Source organism: Delphinapterus leucas, chromosome 3 (genome assembly GCF_059928025.1).
Source record: "Delphinapterus leucas isolate spDelLeu-1000000601 "Yukka" chromosome 3, BTC_Dleu_Yukka2, whole genome shotgun sequence".
Taxonomy (NCBI): domain Eukaryota; kingdom Metazoa; phylum Chordata; class Mammalia; order Artiodactyla; family Monodontidae; genus Delphinapterus; species Delphinapterus leucas.
In genome coordinates this window covers 2,118,409-2,139,243 of record NC_143131.1, presented here as the reverse complement: position 1 = coordinate 2,139,243, position 20,835 = coordinate 2,118,409, and the positions used below count along the sequence as shown (strand labels likewise).

The 20,835-nt window shown below is 59.0% G+C and overlaps 1 protein-coding gene across 1 annotated transcript in view; it reads left to right on the top strand.

The window, feature by feature from the left end:
• Positions 1–6,995: 6,995 nt before the first annotated feature.
• Positions 6,996–20,835, top strand: part of TPPP (tubulin polymerization promoting protein) — a 26,232-nt gene continuing 12,392 nt past the window's right edge. The window contains exon 1 of the mRNA XM_022581300.2: positions 6,996–7,096. The gene's annotated coding sequence lies outside the window, so the exon portion shown is untranslated. The remainder of the gene's footprint in view (positions 7,097–20,835) is intronic.

Below are 20,835 nucleotides of genomic sequence, written 5' to 3'. Positions count from 1 at the left end.
AGGCAGAACACCAGACAATCTGACCTTGAAAGCAACCAGAAAGAGGACGGATCACCTACAGAGAACAGGAGACTTCTGGACAGTGACAACAAAAGGAGGGAAGTGATGTCCACGAAGTGTGACAGAAATGGCGTCAACCTAGAAGCATGTACCCAACAATGCGTACTTAGGAAAAAGAGCAAAAACACATTCTTAGATAAATAAAAGCTCAGTTTACCACGATCAAAGGAAAACACGTAATGCAAACATTGGCAGAAGCCACGGGAAAAATGGAGAAGTGCTTCCAATACACCCCTCTCGGCTGTGTCAGGCCACCACATTGGAAAGGAAGTAAAAATACAGGTAGGACAACACGATGAACAAGCCCGATTTAGGGGGCATCTTCAGGACCCTGGACTCGTTTTCTGGAACATGTATGTGGGTTCTGCTCAGGCACACAGGGATTATTTCCCAAAACAAAGCCCGAGCAACCCTCTGGTCACGGGCGTGGGTGGGTGAGCATCCTCACCTCTGTCCCCACCCCCGCCCTGTGTGGTGCCGTCTCCTGCTGCCTTAAGGGTTCCCTGTGACCACGGAGTTGAGCATTGGGAGTGCTGTACACGCCGAGCCTCCCCCTTGGTCTTCATGTTTGGGCTTCATCGAGCTTCTTGCACCTTTGGGTTTAGTTTACATCAAATTTGGAAACATTTTGGCATTCATTTTTTTTCTAACATCTTTTCTGCACTCCAACCCCAATATTTTCTCCCCTTTTTCAAGAGCTTCAATTAAACATACATTAGGCTGCTTCAAGATGTCCCACAGGTCACTGATGATTTTCTATTTTTTGGTGGTGGTGCCACACAGCATGTGGGATCTTAACTCCCCAACCAGGGATCAAACCCGTGCCCCCTGCAATGGAAGCACAGAGTCCTAACTAGTAGACCGCCAGGGAAGTCCCTGTGATGATTTTTTTTTAATTCTCTTTTATCTCTGTTTCATTTGGGGTAGTTGGCATTGCTACACTTCTCCATGGTCTAACCCCTTGTGTATTTTATCTCATGCATCGTAGTTTTTACCTCCATGAATTTAATCGGTAGTGTTGCTATAGTCTTAGAACACGTGGAATAAGTTGTAATACTGTTTTATTGCCCTGTGTCAGTTCTAGGTCCATTTCAATTGATTCATCTATCTTCTCATTATGGGTTTTATTTTTTTTTTGCTTCTTTGCACACCTAATAGTTCTCATTGAATGCCAGTGGTTGTTAAGTGTACCTTTTGGGTGCTAGATTTTTCTGTATTCTTATACAGTAAATTTTCTTGAAGTTTGGTTTGAGATGCAGTTTGGTCTCTCTGCCTTGCTGCTAAGATGTGTGGGCAAGACCAGGGCAGAGCTCAGGCTACAGTCTACCATCCCCTCTCCAGAGCGATCCCCTTCTTTCCAGGCACCCCAAACGCCCGAGAATTGTGAAGTCTTCTTGTTGGCCGGTACACGCATCACTCATGACCTTGTGTGGGTGTCAGGCTCTGCCCCCTCTGACATTTGCAGTGGTCCACTCCCAGCCCTGCCGGTGTCCTCACCTATGTGAGGGGATCAGCGCTCAGCTGCACACTCTAGGGGGCTGTGCAGCTCTCTCTGTGCTACTCTGTCCACTTTGGGCCCCCCAGTCTCTCCGCTTTGTCCCCTCACCCGGGGAGGCTGCCGCCTCCACCCGGGTCCTCTCCCTGCACCTGGACACTATGTAGGACGTCAGCTGGGTCACTGTCCTTTGTCACCTGCTGTCCAGTGCCTTGCAAACCATGGCTTCATATATTTCATCCAGTTTGGGGTTGTTTCATGTGAGAAGGTAAACCTAGTTCCTGTTACTCCACCTTGCCTGGAAGCAGAAGTGTGTTCAGTGATAATCGGATGCACATTGGTTACTGCTGCACACACACCCATTTTCCTTTGCACACTCAGGAAATGCAGTCACGGGAGCAGAGCCGACTGAACCCACACAGGCTCAGACAGCTGCTGTCGTCACTGGTGAAGACGCGCCGGGGCCGAGGGGTCGCAGACCCTAACCCCCAGCAGTGACGCGCCCCCTGAACAGCAGGAAATGGGGGCGGCGCTTCTCAAGAGCGTGTGTTCAGAGAACGCAGGGAGAGGGTAGCTGACCCAGTAGCTAGGAATCGTGCTGAGACCTCCATGTGCTAAGAAGGCAGCACAGAAGAGCAGGTTATTAGTTTAAATAAGTGGGAAAGGCTAGGACTGGGCTGAAGGGCGGATTCTGCTCCCACGGGGCAGCTGACCCCGGCATGGTTTCCGGGGAGGCGTGGTGCCTCTGTCCCGGGATCCTTTCCAGACGACGAGACACGGTGTCAGGCAGAGCCAGTGACTCCCCTGCAGTGGACGTCTTATGATGGATTTCCACAGACGCTGGAAGAACAAGCTTATCAAAATGGCTTTGATTTCTGTTAAACTGTTTCTATTTTTATAACCTCTACGACGTGGATGCACGTCCACGTCCTCTTGAAGGGACCACAGAAAGCCGCCTTGTTCACACACCCACCTCAAGCCCTGCAGTTTATAAAGCTGTCCACTGTGACTTCGGGGTGTCCGACTGTCCTACTGTCCTCTGGCTCTCACTGAGCCTGGAGTGCACAGGCGTTAAACGAACTTGATGGCACATTCAGGAAACCGTGTGCACGCCTGTGTTGGCACCATATGCCCTCAGCCTCATGCAACGTTGGGAAAAAGGAAAAGCCAAGGTTGGCTGCCTCGGATGGACACAGGGGCACCACCTCGGCCACTGTGATCACAGCAACCAACAGCCCTGGGGAAGAACTCAGAGTCTGTCGCTGTGCTCAGAGCTCACGCACCATGTTGCCAGGGTTAGCACCGCAGGTTTGGCATGACCAGAGGTGGGGAAGGATGCGTGGGCAGGAGGGGTCCCCAGAGCCAAGGGGAAGCACCAGGCCTCCACCCTGAGCTGGTGAGCTGATGCCTCTCGAGACTGTCTTAGAAGCAAAGTTAATAGCAGACCCCAGGTCCTGGAAGTCTTATTAGAATAAAAATTAGGGAATCACCTTAAACCATCAGAAATTTATATGGCTTTCTTAAATGCCCACGTTTATGACCGCAAGGATAAGTCTATGAGCCACAAAAGCAGGTTTCCGAGGTGAGTATCAAGCATGTGCTGGTGGTGGACGCCAGCCCTGCCCCAAGCCTGCTGTGTGTCCTGGGCCAGCTTCTCTGAGTCCCAGGGGCATCGCCTGAAAATCGGGAGAGCGATCAGGGCTGTGCACACCTAGGACCCCCAGGAGGATCCCGTGCTGGTCCAGGGCTCGGCCGCCAGCATCGAGAGGTTCTTCACAATCTGGAACGAGGGCCCCACGTTTTCATTTTGACTGGATCCCGCACCTGACGTCGGCGGCCCCGATCGGACATCCACTCCAGGCAGGATGCGCAGCAGGGCAGTGCCAGCGTGGGCCACAGAGCAGGCACTGGGCGTCCACGGTCACCGTGCTGGGCGGTGGTGAGGACATTCCTCCCTAGGAGCCATCTGTCCGTCCACCCCATGCACCTCACCCCGAGGAGGGGGCCCTGCTGGGCACCGACCAGCAGCGAGCAGACAGAGCGGTCCCCAGCGGGCTGAGGCGCCCCACCCCGGGCAGCCGCTCCCCAAGGGGCTCAGAGCTGGCTGGAGGTCGTCCCTCCTTCCTTGGCTGCCCGGGGTATTTTGGCTCCATTGGGTCTAGGCTTCGATGAAGGGCGACTCTTCCCTGGTTGAGCAGCGCGAAGCGGGAGTCGCCACAGCTCTGTCCCCTGGCGAGATGGACGGGCTGCCTTGTGCCCGCCGGTGTCGCCCTGCCGCCTGGTGAGAGCCTGCACGTGCCTGCGGCCCATGAGCAGCTCCCCACGTCGGGGGCACTGCACGGCCGAGGATGGAAGCTGCCCGGGCCTCCGAGCATGTGGCCAGGAATGCATTTCAGCCAAGAGGACAGACTTCGGGTTGTAAAATAAGGAAAGCTCTCATGCCTAGCATGTGGAGTTAGGTATAGCCTGAGGCTCCAGCCCCTTCCCGCCCACAGACGCCCTCTGCCTCCCGTCTGGGTGGTCCTCGGGGTTGGGGCCCAGGGTCCAGAGCCTGAGGTAGCCTGTGGGAGCTAGGGTGGACGAGGCATGGGAAAGAGAACGCGCCAGGAAGCCAGGCCAGTGAGCTGAGCACCGTCCTCGGGGGAGCACAGAAGGGGGTCTCTGTAGATATACCTAGGGGCCTCTACAGGAGGGCACCTCGGATTACCCTCGTGGGCCCTAAATCCACGAGATTGTCCTTAGGAGACACAGGGAGGAAACAGACACGGGGGAGGAGGCCACGTGAAGACACAGGTCGAGGTCAGGGTGATGGGGCCACAAGCCCAGGGATGCCTGGAGGGCCCCGAAGCTGGAGAGGCAGGGAGGGTCCCCAGGCCCCTGCAGGGAGCACAGCTGCCGACACCTTGACTTTGGACTGTGAAGGCTTCTGTTGGTTAAGCCGCCAGCATGCGGTCCTTTGCCCTGTGGCCCTGAAAAACCAGCACAGTGTCTTACAAGTACAGATGATCCCGCTCACGGGCGGCCTCCGTGTGGCCACCGTGCAGACGTGCATGTGCCAACTCGAGTTGGGTTTTGATAACTGGAGTGTAGACGGAGGTCGTCCAGGTCTTGTCAGTGGACCAAGGGCCAGGGAGCAGCGTCATCCCCCACAAAGGGTGCGCTGGTCCAGCAGCCAGCGCTGGAAGAAGGCTCTTCCGACTCCCACACCAGGATGGAACCTGCCATCCCATCCTATCGCGAAGGGGACTCTCCCAGCTTGGTAAGAGCCCATGTCACTATTTCAGGCGATCTTTTGAGTGTGGCCAGGACTGACTCTATGCTGTGAACTCAAAACACAATCTCATTCACAGATGACCAGTGGTAGCCTCCAGGAATGGTACAGCCGGCAGCCCCGCTGGCTGACTTCTGGCCGCCTGCGCCGTGGGGCGTGGCTACGCGGGCTGTGGCTCTAGCCACCCCGTCGTGGGGGCAGCAGTGCTGGGAGCCCGCGCCGTCCCCCAGGCCCCGCCTCTGCGATGACTGTCCCTCACACATTTCTGCCCCCGGAGTCTGGCACTCACCTCCCAGAGCAGTTCCGCCATCAGCAAACCCACACATTTATGCCACAGCACTTGCACAGGTTTTGAAAAGTGGACTGAATGCTTGCCTTTTGGCTAATACGACACTGGGAACATAATAATGAGTAGTGTTTTTCGTTCTTTCATTTGCATCGTTAACAGTAACTTCAGTGGTGCTCGGGGCTGTGGGGGACAGAGAAGGTGCAGCCCAGCTTCAACCTAAAGAGTCAGGACCGCAGGTCACGGGGGGCGCCCCAGGGAGCCTCCTGCTTTCCCTGTTCTTCCAACTCTAAGATTCTGGACTTATCTGGTGTCCACAGCGTGAAACTTTTCAGAGAAACGAGAAATAGAAGCCCATCTTCGGCCAGTTTTCAGCAGGAGCAGAAACCAGAGGGGTTGAGAGGAAGGCACTTCAGCCCAGGACCACGGTGGGGATGGGCGGGCTCAGCCTGCCTGTCCCTGGTTCCCAAAGGGTCGAGAAAACCGCATCCTCTCTCCCGGGGGCGGGCAATCTGCTGGACAGCAGCACCTGTCACCCCTTCTCTGGCTCAGCACCCCGGCCTCCTCTGCTGCCTGGTCCGGCCGGAATCCCAGGTGATGTTGGAAGCTGCTCCCCGCAGTTCCAATTCAGAAGAGACCTGAGAGCTGGGCAGAGCCTGGGGTCAGGTGTGGGGTCTCTGCAGCCAGGACGGAGGACAGAGCCTGGGGTGGGGGGGGGGAGGAGTGAGGTCTGTGGCCAGATGGGCCATGGAGGTGTGTATGTGTAAGGCTCAGGGTGGGGGCTTTGCAGCCAATAGGGGAGGACAGGGCCTGCGGTGGGCTCCTTGGCCAGCTCCAGGTACTACAGCAGTGAAGCTAGAGGCCACACTTCCCCCTGGAGCCCGGGCATCTGGACAGCTTGGGGCGGCTTGCTCCACTGGAGGGGGTCCTGGAGGATAGAGAGGGAGACCCCTGCACCCCAAGTCTCAGTACTAGAACCTCCCTGTCACCCCGGCCCCAGAACCTTCGGCTGAGCAACCTCCTGGTTGAAGGCGGGGACGCGCCCTGTCTCCGAACCCACCCCTCCTGTCGCAGAGCCTGCCTGGTGGAGAGGAGGCAGCAGGTGTACCAAGAAGAGAGAGGAAGAGACCCTGGAAGAGGCTCTGAGGTCTGCTGCTTTCACCCAGATAACCCGCGGAGGCCCCGGTCGGACGCAGGAAGATGGCCCGCCTCCAGCTGGAGTGGGGGCCCTGGTTGGGGCGCCGCCGCTTGCCCCCGGGAAGGCGTCCCAGCTGCGCACCGCGCCCAGGGCCCGGCACGGACCCGCCTCCCCGCCTCTGGCCCACCCCAGCCAGGCGCTCGCCTCACCCTCCCACTGTCCCCCAAACTCTCGCGGGGCGGCCCCACTCCCAGCCCCACCCTGCTCCCCTCCGTGGGGCCCGAGCCCGGCCACCCCGGACCCCAGCGTTGGCCCGAGCGTCTCTGCAGAGAGGCCAGCGCCCGGCCGCCACAGCCAGGAGGCCCGTCCTTGCGCCCATCCGTCGACCCGCGTCCGGGGTCCCGGAGGGCCAGGTGAGACCGCACGGGCGACACCCCACCCCGCGGAGCCGTGTGGCCCTGGGGCCAGCGCCGACCCGCCTTGTAAGGCAGGGTCCGCGCTCTGGCAGCCTCAGTGCGCCAGGCAGCCCGGGAGGGAGGGGGCGGGGCGGAGCCGCCAAGAGAGTGCGGGGCGGGCCTGGGGGGGCGGGTCCGAGAGGGGGCCAGTGGGGGCTTGGGGGCGGGTCCTGGGACGGGTTCTCCAATGGGAGCGCGGGGAGGGCAGGGCGTGGGGCGGACCGGGCGCGGAAACTGGGAGCCAGGGGGCGCGCCGGCGGGTCTGGGGGCGGGCCTGAGGCCGGGGGCGGAGCCGGCGGGCTGGGAGCTGCGGCGCGAGCGCAGGCAGGGTACCGGGTCGCTCGCGCGCGAGTCGCGGAGGCGCCGCCGTTGCAGTCGCCGCATCTCCGAGGTAAGGGGCCGCGGGGCTCCGTCCCGGGGCGCGGCGCGCAGGCCTCCCTGCTCCTCCTGCCACCTGCGCCCGCAGGCCGGGGCGCGCCACCCATTCCCGGCGCCCGCCCGCGCCCCTTCCCCGAGGCCCAGTGCGTCCGTGCGCCCCGCGCCCCGGAGCTGCCGGCTATCCGCGCGGCGCTCGGGCCCCCGTGGTTGCGTCCGGGCGCGGGTTTCGGGACGCGGGGGCGCGGGCTGGAGCGACCGGAGATGAAAAGGACAGGTTTTTAATTGGGCCCTAAATGAGGCGCTTTGGCCTTTCTTCGCGTCGGTGCGTAACGCGACAGTGGAAGCCCTTTGCAGCCCCTTCCCTCTCCGTGTCCTGCTACATAAACACCGTTCACATGCCCAGGCCCGGGGTGGCGGCTGCCAGCGAGACGGCGGGACATTAGGGCTTAGAGGGTTTGAAATGAAGCCACTGTCATACAGCACGAAATTTAGGAGACCCAGGGCCACAGAAAGGGCCGTTTGTGTCCACGGGCCGAGAATGTACGTGATCCTCTGGCGAGAACTCGGCCGCCCCTCTCGGTCCGGCATTAACGTCGCCATATCGGTGCAGGTGAGAGGGTCAGGCCTACACTTTGCAAATCCAGAAGCATCCCCGGAGGGGTGTTCTGTTTTCTTATCGCATGTGGGCACATAACCCGGCAATCAAGATAAAGAGGTTGGCTGCCAGTGTATTTTTTCCACACGCCCCTGGGGACCAGTGCCCCGCCCTTGAAGGAGGATCCAGAGAAACCCTTTATTCTGCGGTTTCAGTTATGTAAATGAAGCCTTGAAATGAGGTGGGAAGAAAACCTTCTCTGTGACTGCTGTTTTGATAGGCGTTTTGTGCTCTCTGATGATGGGACACCTTTTCGGCTAAGCTGGCTACGCTGTCATCCGTCTGTGTATTTACTGGCTAATTCATCTGACGTTTATAAACGATAAAAGACCTAGCTCCCATGGCCCCCACCACCACCTCCCAGGACTCCCTGTGGCCAGTCTCTCAGGGAGGGTGTGCTGGGGGCGGCCTCCCCAGGGCCTGGGCCAGCCCCTGCCGCCTAGGAGGTGATCAGTAAACCCTGACCCGAGCTCCAAGTGCACTAGGACCACATCCGGGATGGAGCGATGGGGCTCGGGAGGGAGAGCTTGGAGCGGGCAGGAAAGGGGGGGAGGGGCGGGGCCTTGGAACAGGCGCCTTGCGAGTGCCTTAAACTGGACTCCATGATGCCTTCTCTGGCACCAGCCCCTGTTCCCACCACATGGTTGGAATCCCAGGGCTCAGTGATGAGCGATGGGGGAAGGGGGTGCTGGTGAATTTCCTGGGGGTATCTGCAAAATGCGTGCCACGCAAAGGTACGTGTGTTTTCCTGGGGAAGGGGCCTTCACGATTTCCAGAAGGATCTGTGACTCAGAAAGGTACCCTAATTTATGTACTACATTAAAAAATTCTTCTCCATCTTTTTGGAGTGACGAAGTGGTGGAGATTAGAGGAAGCTGTGTTGGCCGAATTCTTATCTCCTCGGCGTTGTTTGGCTGAGATCTTCGTGAACCCTTTGAAGTTGCAATAAATAAGCTGTTTTAACGATATACAAGGTTATAGATGCTCATTGTGGGAAATGTGCAAATCACAGGAGAATTTCGTAAAGAAAATTAAAATCACTCGTCACTGGTTGAGGATTAAGAGAAACCTTTGAGCAGCCAAACTGTCCTCCGGGGCTGCGTCCTCGTGGCTTCCCTCCCTGGTGGGCAGTGGAGCCGCTCCCTGCAGAAGAGGCTGAGAATTAGAAGCTTCCTCAGGGAGAGGCTTGCTGGCTTAGCGCCAGGGCTATTTATAGCTGGTGATGTTGCTGTGAGGCCAGAGGAGCACGTACAGGAGACGCCATCTGGGGCTACTGGGGCCATGAGGCACAGCCCCCACTGCACCTTGAAGTATCAGGGCCTCCCTGGGTCGGGAGGTCCGTGCCCTGGGCCCAGCCTGGCACCATCTGGAAACCACACCAGACCGAGGGTGCTGGACACCGTGCAGAGGCCACCTGAGCCCAAAACCCTGGACCAGACAGATGCTGGGATTAGGCAGGAGAATCGACACACGCCCAACTCCTACTGCTTCAGCAGCAGGTGTTTCCTGGGCAGGAAGGTGGGGAGCTGCCTGGGGGGGGCCAGCGGCATCTGGGGCTCAGACGTGGTCTCCGGCGCCCTGTGTGGGCTCGCCCCACTCTTCAGCCCCTCCTGGGGAGACCAGCCTCCTCTCTGGGTGGGGAGGTAACCACGGTGTCACAACCCATGGAATCCCCAAAGCCAGCACCCCCAGAGCCCACAGCGTCCCCACCACGAGTCCCAGCTCGGCAGAGCCTCTTCAGAGGGGGAGCGTCCTCAGCCGCATCCACGTGGCAGCTCCTGGAAATGGCTTTGATTGGCCCTGCTGGGGTGACAGGGGAGGGTGCGGGTTCTGTGATCTGCAGCCCCCGAGAAGGGCATATGGGGGAGGGGCAGCTCCCCACAGGGACGAGGCACGCTGTCTCCAAATCTCATTTGCTGACAGGGAAGCAAGGCTGTTTTGAGCTTGCAGATTTCCCCTTTAACTGTACGGGACGTGCAGTGACATGCAGTGAAGCTCAATTGTAATGTAATGTCTAAATGTCCAAATGTAGGACCTTCTTTGGTGAAGAAATATAGGAAGTCTTTCACGGGGTGTGAGGAAATGATGGTGTTCTGACTTCGGTACAAAGCCCAAGTGTGTCCTGCGACCCCCCATTAGCAGGGGGAGCGTGAGCTCACCCTCCAAAGAGCACATTCGTGCCCACTTTTCCTTTTCTTAATCAGATTTGTGAAAAGGAAGGACTGGTCCTTACCTTTTCTCAAGCCTAAAAGTTAAGAACACCTGGACCCCTTTCCTGCCCATCGCCTTGTGTCCCACGGCACAGTGTCCCCCTGTGTCCCCAGCATGTCCCGTGTCCAGTTGTCCCAGCACCATCTCCCCTCTTTGGGCCACATTCCCAAGGTCTCATCCTGTAACCCTGTTGCACCCATTTGTTCATCAGACATCAGGTGCCAGGTGAGCCCGGCCAGGTCAGCCCCGGGAAGCTCTCGCTCCGGCGGGAATGTCACAAAAGCCAGCATCCTCCGGGGGCCTCGTTCAGGCCTCACACTCCCACTGCCTCTGGGTGCGGGGGGCGCCGTGGGCCTTGGAGCCTGGGAGGAGCCGCCAGCACCCAGCTGCCTTCCTGGGAAGCCGGTTGCCGCAGCTCATCTGGGCCTCGTCTCCCCCGCCCTGGCCCTGCCGGCTGCTCGGCCCCCAGGCCTCCGGAGGCCCCGAGGCCGCTCCTTCTTCCTCCTGCCAGGGGCTGTGGCTGCCCCCCCAGCCCGTTCCTGGGGAGGGGCTCTGCTTTTGCTGTGGTTTTACTACCTGACCCTGTTTCCCCCCGCTCTCCGGTTTAGTGTTTAGCCTTCCTACCTCAGAGCACGTGCTCTGCCATGCTGGCGCGTTTTGTGCAGTACCGCGTGGAGCCGGCGCACGCTCCGTTCCGTGAACCCGTCACCGTCCGCTGATCCCTTGTGTGGGCCACGGGCCTTGGGGTTATTTCCATCCTCTGGCGTGGCTGCCTGGAGCCCTGCTGCGTGTTCCTCGGAGAACACGCGCGAATGTTTCTGCTGGGTCCTCGGCGCCCTGTCTTAGCCGATGGGACCGGCGTCTCCCCAGACTTGAAGCCCCTTGGCGGCCGCGCTCCACAGCCGCCGGCAGCGGGCAGGGCGCAGTGGCCTTCTGGCGGGTGGCCGTCTGGAGGGTGCGTGCCAGCGCCTGCGTTTCAGGCCAAGGTAACGAAGCCGGGCGTCCCCGCCAGTGACTGGGTGTCCGGATGTGCTGGGCCTGCTCGAGTCCCTTGCCCATTTCTCTAGAGCTGTCTTTTTCTGGTTGATCCACAGGGCTCTTTCTAGATTCTGGAGACAGCAATGTAAGAGACACCTTCTCTGCTGTCTTTTCACTCCTTAGTGCTATATCTTCTGATGAATGGAAATTCTGAGTTTTAATCTGGTGCCATTTAAGAGTCTTTTCCTTTAGGGGTAGTGGGTTTTGTGTCCTGTGTAGAGAGTCTTTCCCACCCAGGACATCAGATACTCTCAAGCATCCCCTTCCTGAGGCTTCATGATTTTGCCATTCCTGCTTCAATCTGTACCTGAATTAATTTCCATTTTTCTCCATGTGTCTGTTCAGTCAGCCCGTCTCCTTTTGTTGAAAAAGTTTTTTTCCCCGCTTTTCCTGCAGGACCACCTTTGTTGTCCACACTGTCTCTGCACCTGTGCAGGTGGACTGGAGGCTCTCTTCTGCCCGGTGGTTTATTTTCTGTCCTTGTACCAGGACCACACGCCACACTGGCTTCATTTCCAGAACTTTCCATCGAGTCTCGAAACCGCTGGGCAAATCCTCCACCTGTTCTTCCTTCAAGATCGCCGGTTAATTCATGGTTCTTTGCCTTTTCGTGTATATTTTACATTCAGCTTGTCTCACTACCCAGACATAAAAAGTGTTAGAATTTTTATTTGGATTAAATTAAAACTGTGCATGAATTTAGGGATAATTGACATCTTTGTATTTCAGACTTAATCCATGTTCATAATATCACTATTCTTTCAATAATGCTTCATAGTCTCTGTGTCGACGGTCTTGCACATCTTTTGTTAAATTTATTCCTAGGTAACTCATACTTCCTCACTTTTTTTTAAATGGTATATTTCTAAATACCTTTTATTGTCTGGTTTTGCTGCTACATGAAAATAGAATAGATTTTTGCATGTTGACCACGTATCCAGAAACCTTGCTAAACTCGCGTTGATTCTAATAGTTTTCCTGGGATCCCTTTGGATTTCGTATGTACACAGTCATAGAAATGCAAATAATGCCAGTTTTATTTCTTCCTTTCTATGTTTATATCATATTTATTTCCTTTCCTTATCTTACCACACTGACACAGTGAGTAGAAGTGGTGATAGCAGGCAAGCGTCTTTCTCTTACTCCAGTTTGAAAAGAAAAATTTTCAATATTCAAAGTGTGATGATTTTGTAGCTTTTTGTAGGTACCCATTATCAAATTAAGGAATTTATTTCCTTTTCTAACTTGCTAAGAATTTTTACGGTGAATAAATGCTGAAATCCATCAAATGCCTTCACTGCATTTATTAAGACGATAATATGATTTTGGCTCTGTATTGTGTTATGTGATGAATTAAGTTAATGTTAAATGAACCTTGCACTCCTGGCATAAACCAAACTTGATTGTAAGGTATCGATCCTTTTTATCTATTACTGGATTCAGTTTGTTAATATGTTGTTTAGGGTTTTTGTATCTGTGTTTGTAAGTGAGATTGGCATAAATTTTTCTTTCCTTGTAACGCCCTTGTCAGGTTTTGGTACCAGGATTATTTTAGCCAGAATGAGTCGGGGTGGCGTGTTTCATCTTTTACTCTTCTCTGGAAGAATTTGTGTAAGACTGACACTATTTCTTCTTTCAGTGTAAGGAAGAGTCTGCTGGTGAAGTCATCCAGGCCTGGAGTTTTCTTTGTGAGAAGGGTTTTAAATAAGAATTCAAACCCTCAATAATTATAAGAATTAGTAATAAATACAAGAGCAATGATAAGAACATATTTCTTCTTGTTACTGTTTGGGAAAATGGCTTTTGTTTTCTTTTTAGGAATTTGTCTGTTTCATTTAAATTATCAAACACGTTGGTCTAAAATTGTTTATAATATTCTCTTATTATATTTTAATCCCTTAATATCTGTAGAGCTTGTAGGGATGTCCTCATTTTCCATTCTGATATCCGATACTTTTGACCGTCTCTTTTTTTTACTTGACTAACGTCCCCGTATTTATCAATTTTATCAGTGTTTGCAAGGCATTAACTTTTGATGTCGTTGGTCCTCTGTATGATAGATTCGTTTTCTAATTTATTAATTTTTACTCTTATCTTCATTGTTTCTAACGCCTTTGTCCTTGATTTGCTGAGGTTTTTCCCTAACTTCTTAGATGGTAGCTTACCTCACATATGATGGTGTACCCACATACGATTTTCCTATGTGTGTACACCGTGCACATGCACATAGGTATGTACATGTGCGCACACACACACGTTTCCACCACGTCTGGCTGTTTTCTTTTGGGTATTTCTGATCCATGAGTTCTTTAATCTGCTCTGCTGTGAAACCCATCCACTGAGTTCTGAATTTTAGTTACTGTGCTTTCTAGGGCTAGAATTTCTAAGGTGTTCTTTTTTCAGATCTGCCTCCTGCGTCCTTACAGCTCCCGTTCTTTGCGGGAATTCCTCATCTTGTCCTTTTCTTCTTTGCACACGGCGCGCACTGCCCACTTCTTCTTTGCACACGGTGCACGTAGCTACTTTAAGCTCAGTGTCTGATCGAGCTCCAGTAACTGGAACCTCTCGTCGTTTCTGCTTCCTGTTGTTTCTGCAAGTTCTTGGCACTTGTTCCCCTCTTGGGCCTGGTGTTTTTTTTTTATCATGTGTGGATATTGTGTTTTTCCGTCTCCAGTGGCCGTCTCCTCCTCAGGAGTGCTTGTGTGTGTCCTGCCGGTGTTTGGGGCACCCACGATCCAGATCCCCGCATCCACGCTGGGGCTTGAGAAGAGCCGGCCTGACCGCCCCTGACTCCCGGGCGCCCGTCCGTCCACCCCCAGGGCAGGGCTGGTCTGTTCAGGGTGCCCTGCCCTTCCGGGTGGGGGGCCTGGGGCTTTTCAGTCCCCGTGGTTGGTGGGAAGCCTCCCAGCTGTCTGGCGGGGGCGGGGAGTGAGGGCTGGGCTGCAGACCACTTCGGAGACCCTCGGGCTGCCTCTGGCTTTGCGCCTCACACCTGTGCCGGCTGCTGTCCTCTTCCGGCTGCTTGGGGGTAGGAGAGGCTTCGCGGCCCGCAGGCGACGCTGTCCCCCACCTGCCAGCCATCAGACCCAGGCAGTGGCCCTTCCCCGCAGGCCCCTCTGCTCTTCCTGGCCCTGCGGTTGGCTTCCCCGGGCCCCGGCCTGCCCTCCACGCTGTGGGCTCCTGAGAGGCCTGGCGCCAGGACCTGCCGTGCGGGCACGTGGTGACCGCAGGGCGCCTGCCGTCGGGGAGAGGCCAGGCCATCCGCGGGCAGCTCCACGTTCCTGGAGCTAACAGACTTCCTGTTGAGGGTCTCACGTGCACGCCAGACCCTGTCTGCGGGGTGGGCCCTCTGCCCACTCTCGCCTCTGGGTTCTGTGCCGCCGCCCAGGCTTCGCTCCTCTGGGCCTTTGCAGGCGCTTTTCTCTGGGGCAGAGACTCCCTTCTGGTGTCCCTGCTGTGTGCGGGTCCTGGGGCTGCTGTGACAAAGGACCACAGACTTTTGAATGAAAACTACAGAAATGTGTCCTCTTCCAGTTCTGAGGCCAGACTCCCAGTCTGAGATTGAGGTGTCGCGGGGCCGCACTCCCTCCAGAGGCACCGGGGAGGGTCCCTCCTGCCTCTTCCAGCTCCCGGGGCTCCGGGCATCCCTGGGCTTGTGGCGACGTCCCTCCCGTCTTGGCCTCCGTCTTCACGTGGCTTCTCTGTGTCTGTGTGTCTCCTCTCCCGTGTCTTGTAAGGACACCTGTCAATGGACTTAGGGCCACCCTGGTCCAGAGTGGACCCATCTCGAGATCCTTAACTTGATGACGTCTGCAGAGACCCTTCTTCCAAACAAGGTTCCTCCACCTTGCGAGGACGTGGACACACCTGGCTCGGAGCCACCATTCACCCACTACACGTGCCCTGCACAGGGCCCGCCCGACCCCAGGTTGGCTGCAGATGCCGTGTTCTTGGATTTTGTAAGAAACATGCTGACAAACAGTAGAGACCGGCCCTGGGACCCGGGGACCGGGGGGCCCAGGATATTGGTTCCTGGGAGGCCAAGGGGTCCCAATGGAGTGAGTCCCCCGAGAAGCCCCAGCTTCGTGGTGGCGCAGAGAAGTCCCTGCCGTCCACATCAGTTCTTCTGAGGGGCTGGGGTGGCAGACGTGTCCTGGCCCCTTACTCCCCCCGCCAGCCCGACCAGCAGGAGCCCCGAGGAGGCCCGAGGGTGCGGCTCCCGGTGACCTCACTGCAGGACGGTGCGGGACGCAGGATGGCCGCGGCCCCCAGGAAGGCGCCCGCTCAGCTACCCACCTTCTTCCCTCTCGGCCCAGAGAAACCGCGTTTGACTTGGGCACAGGGGACAGTGTGGCTGTGACTGTGGTTCCCAGGCTGCCCCGAGGGATGGCCTAGCCTCAGTGCAGGAGGTCCCACCCCCACGGGCCTTTCCGGGCCTACGGCCTGAAGCATGTGACCCGGGACCTGAGTGGCATCCTGCTTGGACGGTGTGGCCGCTCATCCCGTCCTGTCGGGGCCCCTGCAGGGACCGTGAAAGGCAGCGCCGAGGCGGCAGGGCTGCATCCACGCCTGAGACTCCTGGGACCGTCTGCTCTGCGGGGCAGGCACTCAGAGACCGCTTTGTGCCCGCCTGGGAGGCTCCCACTGCCTGGGACGAGTGGTCATTCACATCGAGTGTTGGGCAGCCGAGGAGTGGTGGCCGTATTATGACTAAAATGTGAACAGTTGCCAAAGGGCTGTGTTGTGTTCAAATGGACTCGGAAATAAAGAGGCAGAGCTGCGGGCCGGCGGCCCAGAGGGTGTGCAGGCCCGACGCCTCTGTTCCCCCTCGCGCTGTTCACTCGGAGGCTGTGCCTCTTCCAGGGGCTGCACCGAGGGCGAAGCTGGACCCCGACCTGGGGGCCTGAGCCCCGGTGGACGGAGGGGAGGAGGGGGAGGCGACGGCATCCATCCCCCCGGCTTCTGGCCGCTTGGTCTTTTGCATCTTCTGTCCTAACCCTCACCCGCCCACCTCATCTTGGCTGCGCGGGTACAGCGCGCCCACCCGGCAGGGGTCAAGGAGGTTCTCCCTGGGACCAGCTGACCAGGCGCCCTGGCCTCCTGTGCGGCCCCGGAGCAGCTGTGCCTAGGACTTACCTGGGGGCTGCTGCAGTTATGCCCTCGCCCCCTCCATCCGCTCAGTCCTGGGACCGGGCCCGGTGGGTTGAGCCACCCGAAGGGGCTGGGCTGCCCTGGGAGGCGCCTGCTTCCCCTGCACTCTCTCCTCTCCTTCCCGCACTTGGCGCAGAGCCTCCGGGTTGCCTCCGCGCGTCCGGCGGCATCCGGCGAGCGGCGTTCTGTGGCCAGGCCCCTGCACGGCCGAGGTCAGATGCGCTCAGCAGACTGTCAGCCCGGTCAGCGTCAGGCACTCCGTCGAGGTCCAAGGAGGGCTAGTTTGTCAGATGCTCGGGAACCTGGCATTTCCAGGGCCCGTGTGGTTCTTGCGCGGAAGCAGGGTCTCAGCTGGACCCCAGGCCTTGGTATCACATCAGCGGGCACAGCCACGGCTCAGGGACTTGGGCTCTCGGCCCTGGTGGAGGGTGCCGCCCCTGGGCCCAGCTTGGTATAGACATCTGGAGGGCGCTGGCACCACGCCAGCCCTGAGAGCGCAGGAGGGCGGCACGTGGGTCGGGCCGACGGGGCCGAGGACCAGGGATGCCTGAGGAGCTCGAGAGCCCAGGGCTCCCACCGCGGCTCGCGGCTCCAGAAGACTCCTTGTGGCGTCCGCTGTCCCGGGAGCCCTTTCCCACCTGCAGGCCGGTCTCCTGGTCCCGAGCAGCCTCTAGGACGAGGTCGGTGACAAGAACCCCAGTCGAGCTCTAGTGCATCGTCAGCGACACCCCCAGGGCGCCCCGGGGGCCACAGCGCGCTGAGGCCTCTGGATCCCCCAGCTCCCCGACCCTTCAAGTAGGGGGCTCGCCAATGGGGCGGCTGTGTTGCGGGGAGGTTCCGGACTTGGGGTGTGATGCCTGTTGACCTGGCAGAGCCCGTGGTGGGGTCCGGGCGCTGTGACCGGGCCGTGACCCGCGTTTTCCCCGTGCCGCCGGCCCAGCTCGCTCGGCGTGAGGTGGAGCAGGATTCTGAGTTCCGGGAGGTTTGGCCTCAAGGAGGCCGGCGGGACGGGGCCTGAGGCCTGAGCAGCGCCCCCTCAGGGCCTGGGAGGCGGGGAGTCCCCTGTGCGGGTCCCAGCTCCCCGACATGCGCATCCTGTGGCCCGCATCCTGCCCCCCAGAAGCACGCCACCCCCGAGCCCCCACCCCAGGGCCGGCAGCTTTCCCAGGCCGCCCTCCAGCGAGCCTTGGCCATCTTGGTGCACTCAACACCTGCCCGGGGCTTCGGGCCCAGAGGACCCAGGAGGTGGAAGGGGCCCCGGGGGCTGGAAGGCACCTGGATCCCGAGGGGCAAGATGCTTGAGGCCTGGTCCGATCGCAGGAAGGGCCTGCAGGTAGGGTGTAGATTATGGGCAGTATGAGGAGGGGCATTGGGAACGACGGGCTGAGAGCTGGTTTGGGGGAGCCAGGGGTTGGAGGTGCGTTCACACCTATGGAAGCAGGAACACACACTCCACCTTTAGTCTCAGTGCAGACCTGTGTTCTGCTCAAGGAAGGGGAACCAGGAGAGGCAGAGCTGCTGTTGCCTTTAAAACAACACCCGGCCCAGCTCACAGGCACACCCGGGCCAGCTCACAGGCACACCCGGGCCAGCTCACAGGCACACCCGGCCCAGCTCACAGGCACACCCGGCCCAGCTCACAGGCACACCTGGCTCAGCTCACATGCACACCTGGCCCAGCTCACATGCACACCTGGCTCAGCTCACATGCACACCTGGCCCAGCTCACATGCACACCTGGCCCAGCTCACAGGCACACCCGGCCCAGCTCACATGCACACCTGGCTCAGCTCACAGGCACACCTGGCCCAGCTCACATGCACACCTGGCCCAGCTCACATGCACACCTGGCTCAGCTCACATGCACACCTGGCCCAGCTCACATGCACACCTGGCTCAGCTCACATGCACACCTGGCCCAGCTCACATGCACACCTGGCTCAGCTCACATGCACACCCGGCCCAGCTCACAGGCACACCCGGCCCAGCTCACAGGCACACCCGGGCCAGCTCACAGGCACACCTGGCCCATCTCACATGCACACCTGGCCCAGCTCACATGCACACCTGGCCCAGCTCACAGACACACCCGGCCCAGCTCACAGGCACACCCGGCCCATCTCACATGCACACCTGGCCCATCTCACAGGCACACCTGGCTCAGCTCACAGGCACATGTGGCTCAGCTCACATGCACACCTGGCCCAGCTCACATGCACACCCGGCTCAGCTCACATGCACACCCGGCCCAGCTCACATGCACACCCGGCCCAGCTCACAGGCACACCTGGCCCAGCTCACATGCACACCTGGCTCAGCTCACATGCACACCTGGCCCAGCTCACATGCACACCCGGCCCAGCTCACAGACACACCCGGCCCAGCTCACAGGCACACCCGGCCCAGCTCACAGGCACACCTGGCCCATCTCACAGGCACACCTGGCTCAGCTCACAGGCACATGTGGCTCAGCTCACATGCACACCTGGCCCAGCTCACAGACACACCCGGCCCAGCTCACATGCACACCTGGCCCATCTCACAGGCACACCTGGCTCAGCTCACAGGCACATGTGGCCCAGCTCACAGGCACACCCGGCCCAGCTCACAGGCACACCCGGCCCATCTCACAGGCACACCCGGGCCAGCTCACAGGCACACCCGGCCCATCTCACAGGCACACCCGGCCCATCTCACAGGCACACCTGGCCCATCTCACAGGCACACCTGGCTCAGCTCACAGGCACATGTGGCTCAGCTCACATGCACACCTGGCCCAGCTCACAGGCACACCCGGCCCATCTCACATGCACACCTGGCCCATCTCACAGGCACACCTGGCTCAGCTCACAGGCACATGTGGCCCAGCTCACAGGCACACCCGGGCCAGCTCACAGGCACACCCGGCCCATCTCACAGGCACACCCGGCCCATCTCACAGGCACACCCGGCCCAGCTCACAGGCACACCTGGCCCAGCTCACAGGCACACCTGGCCCTGTTGCAGGCACATCGCTAACATGGATTCCCAGCCCTCCTGGCCGGGGGCACTGTGGGCTGATGTCACGCAGAAGCTGTGACTGTGGCATATAGGGTCTGTCCTGGGTCACCTTTTCTATAGGTTTTTCAGATAGTCACGTCTTAAGGGCGTTGCCAGGGAGAATCATTCTGGAGACACAGGCCTCGTGGCGCCTTTTTGGGGTGCGGACAGCCTGTGAGGGGCTGGTGGGCCCAGGGGATCACGTGGTGTCTGAAGACAGCTGGGCCCCCGTGGTGGGATGGTCCCTGGAGCCTGGTGGACACTCTGGGGCAGGCGTCCCCAGGTCCGCCCGTCCTGCATCTCCTTCCACTCTGGTCTGTGAGCCCACCTTGCAGCTGCCCTGCCCTCTCCAAACCCTCATTTGAAAATGCAAATCCGGTAATGCAGTCCATCCCCATACCCGCCGTGAATCCCTCACCAGTTCCCGACTCCGGAGCCCGCGGGGTCAGCCGTGCCTCAGCAGGGCCTGGCCAGGTGACACTCACACAGTTCCCTCCACCTCACCTGCCCACCCACCTGTTCCTCCTACCCCTGGCCCGGGTGCCACCGCGGGGACCAGCTGCTGACAAGCGTCACGTGGAGGGAGCAGGGCCGGAGCCCGCGGGGCCTCCGGTTTGCGCGTCCACAGCCAGCCACAGCGATGCCTGGTCACGAGGTGCAGGCCCACACGTGGTTACTGTTCGTCCTTGATGGCTCCAACATCGGCTGTGTTATTTCTGCTCCCCCCACCGTCCTGCTTCTCCCCACAACAGGAAGTCACCTTGGAGAGCTTCCCATCTGCGTGTAGGGTCTCACTCCTGTTGTTTTTGTTAAAGTAATTTTCAAGTTCCTTTATTAAGCTACAAACGTGGAGCCCAGGATGGAGAGCTGGCTCCTGGAGCTCATCACCACATCCCCAGTCATGTCCCCCTGCCCTGAGCCCCGGGGTCCTGGACTGTCCTCACCAGCCACTGAGCCTCTTGAGCTGCACTGCCTTTTCTGTTTGGGGAACTTGTAGGTCCTGAGTTCAGCAGGGCCCTGCTCGGGACCCCCACAATGCCAGGTTGCCTACTTCCCCCCGCTGACCACTAGCCGTGACTCTGGGGGTGGGCGTTGGTGCTCAGCTCCCGGCTCCCCGGAGCTGCTGGAGGTGGAGGGGTCTTCTCAGCCCCGTGGGGACCCGGGCTCAGCTTTGGGCATTCACTGGGCTCCTGACGCCATCAGCCAACGCCCCAACGTGAGCCCCCCTACCCTGGGCCCGGGCCGCAGCCCCGCTCGGCCCTCGGAGTCTCCACAGACCCCTGCTCTCGCCTGGGGCTTCCCTCTCCTACTAGCAGCCTGTTCGGCCCCCTGGGTGGGGGGCACCCTGGTCAGCAGACCGGGCCCTGAGGTGGGCGCAGCAGCGTGACCGTTCTGGATCCCTTCCCCGAGGATGGTGTCACCCCACCGATGCCCGGGAAGGTGTCACTCGGGGAGCCCCCAGAGCAGGAGGGTCCCGAGTCCCCCAGGAGGCTGGCTTGTGCCCCCCCCGTGCTGGAGGCTTTGACTGTCGGGGACTTGGCGGCCAGGGCGCCGGGGCTGGAGGGGCCTCGCCGTGTCCTGCAGCAGATGGACGCTTTGTCCCTGGCAGGCCACAGCCCCTGTCCGCGGGCAGCGGGGGCCTTGGGCAGCCGCCCGCA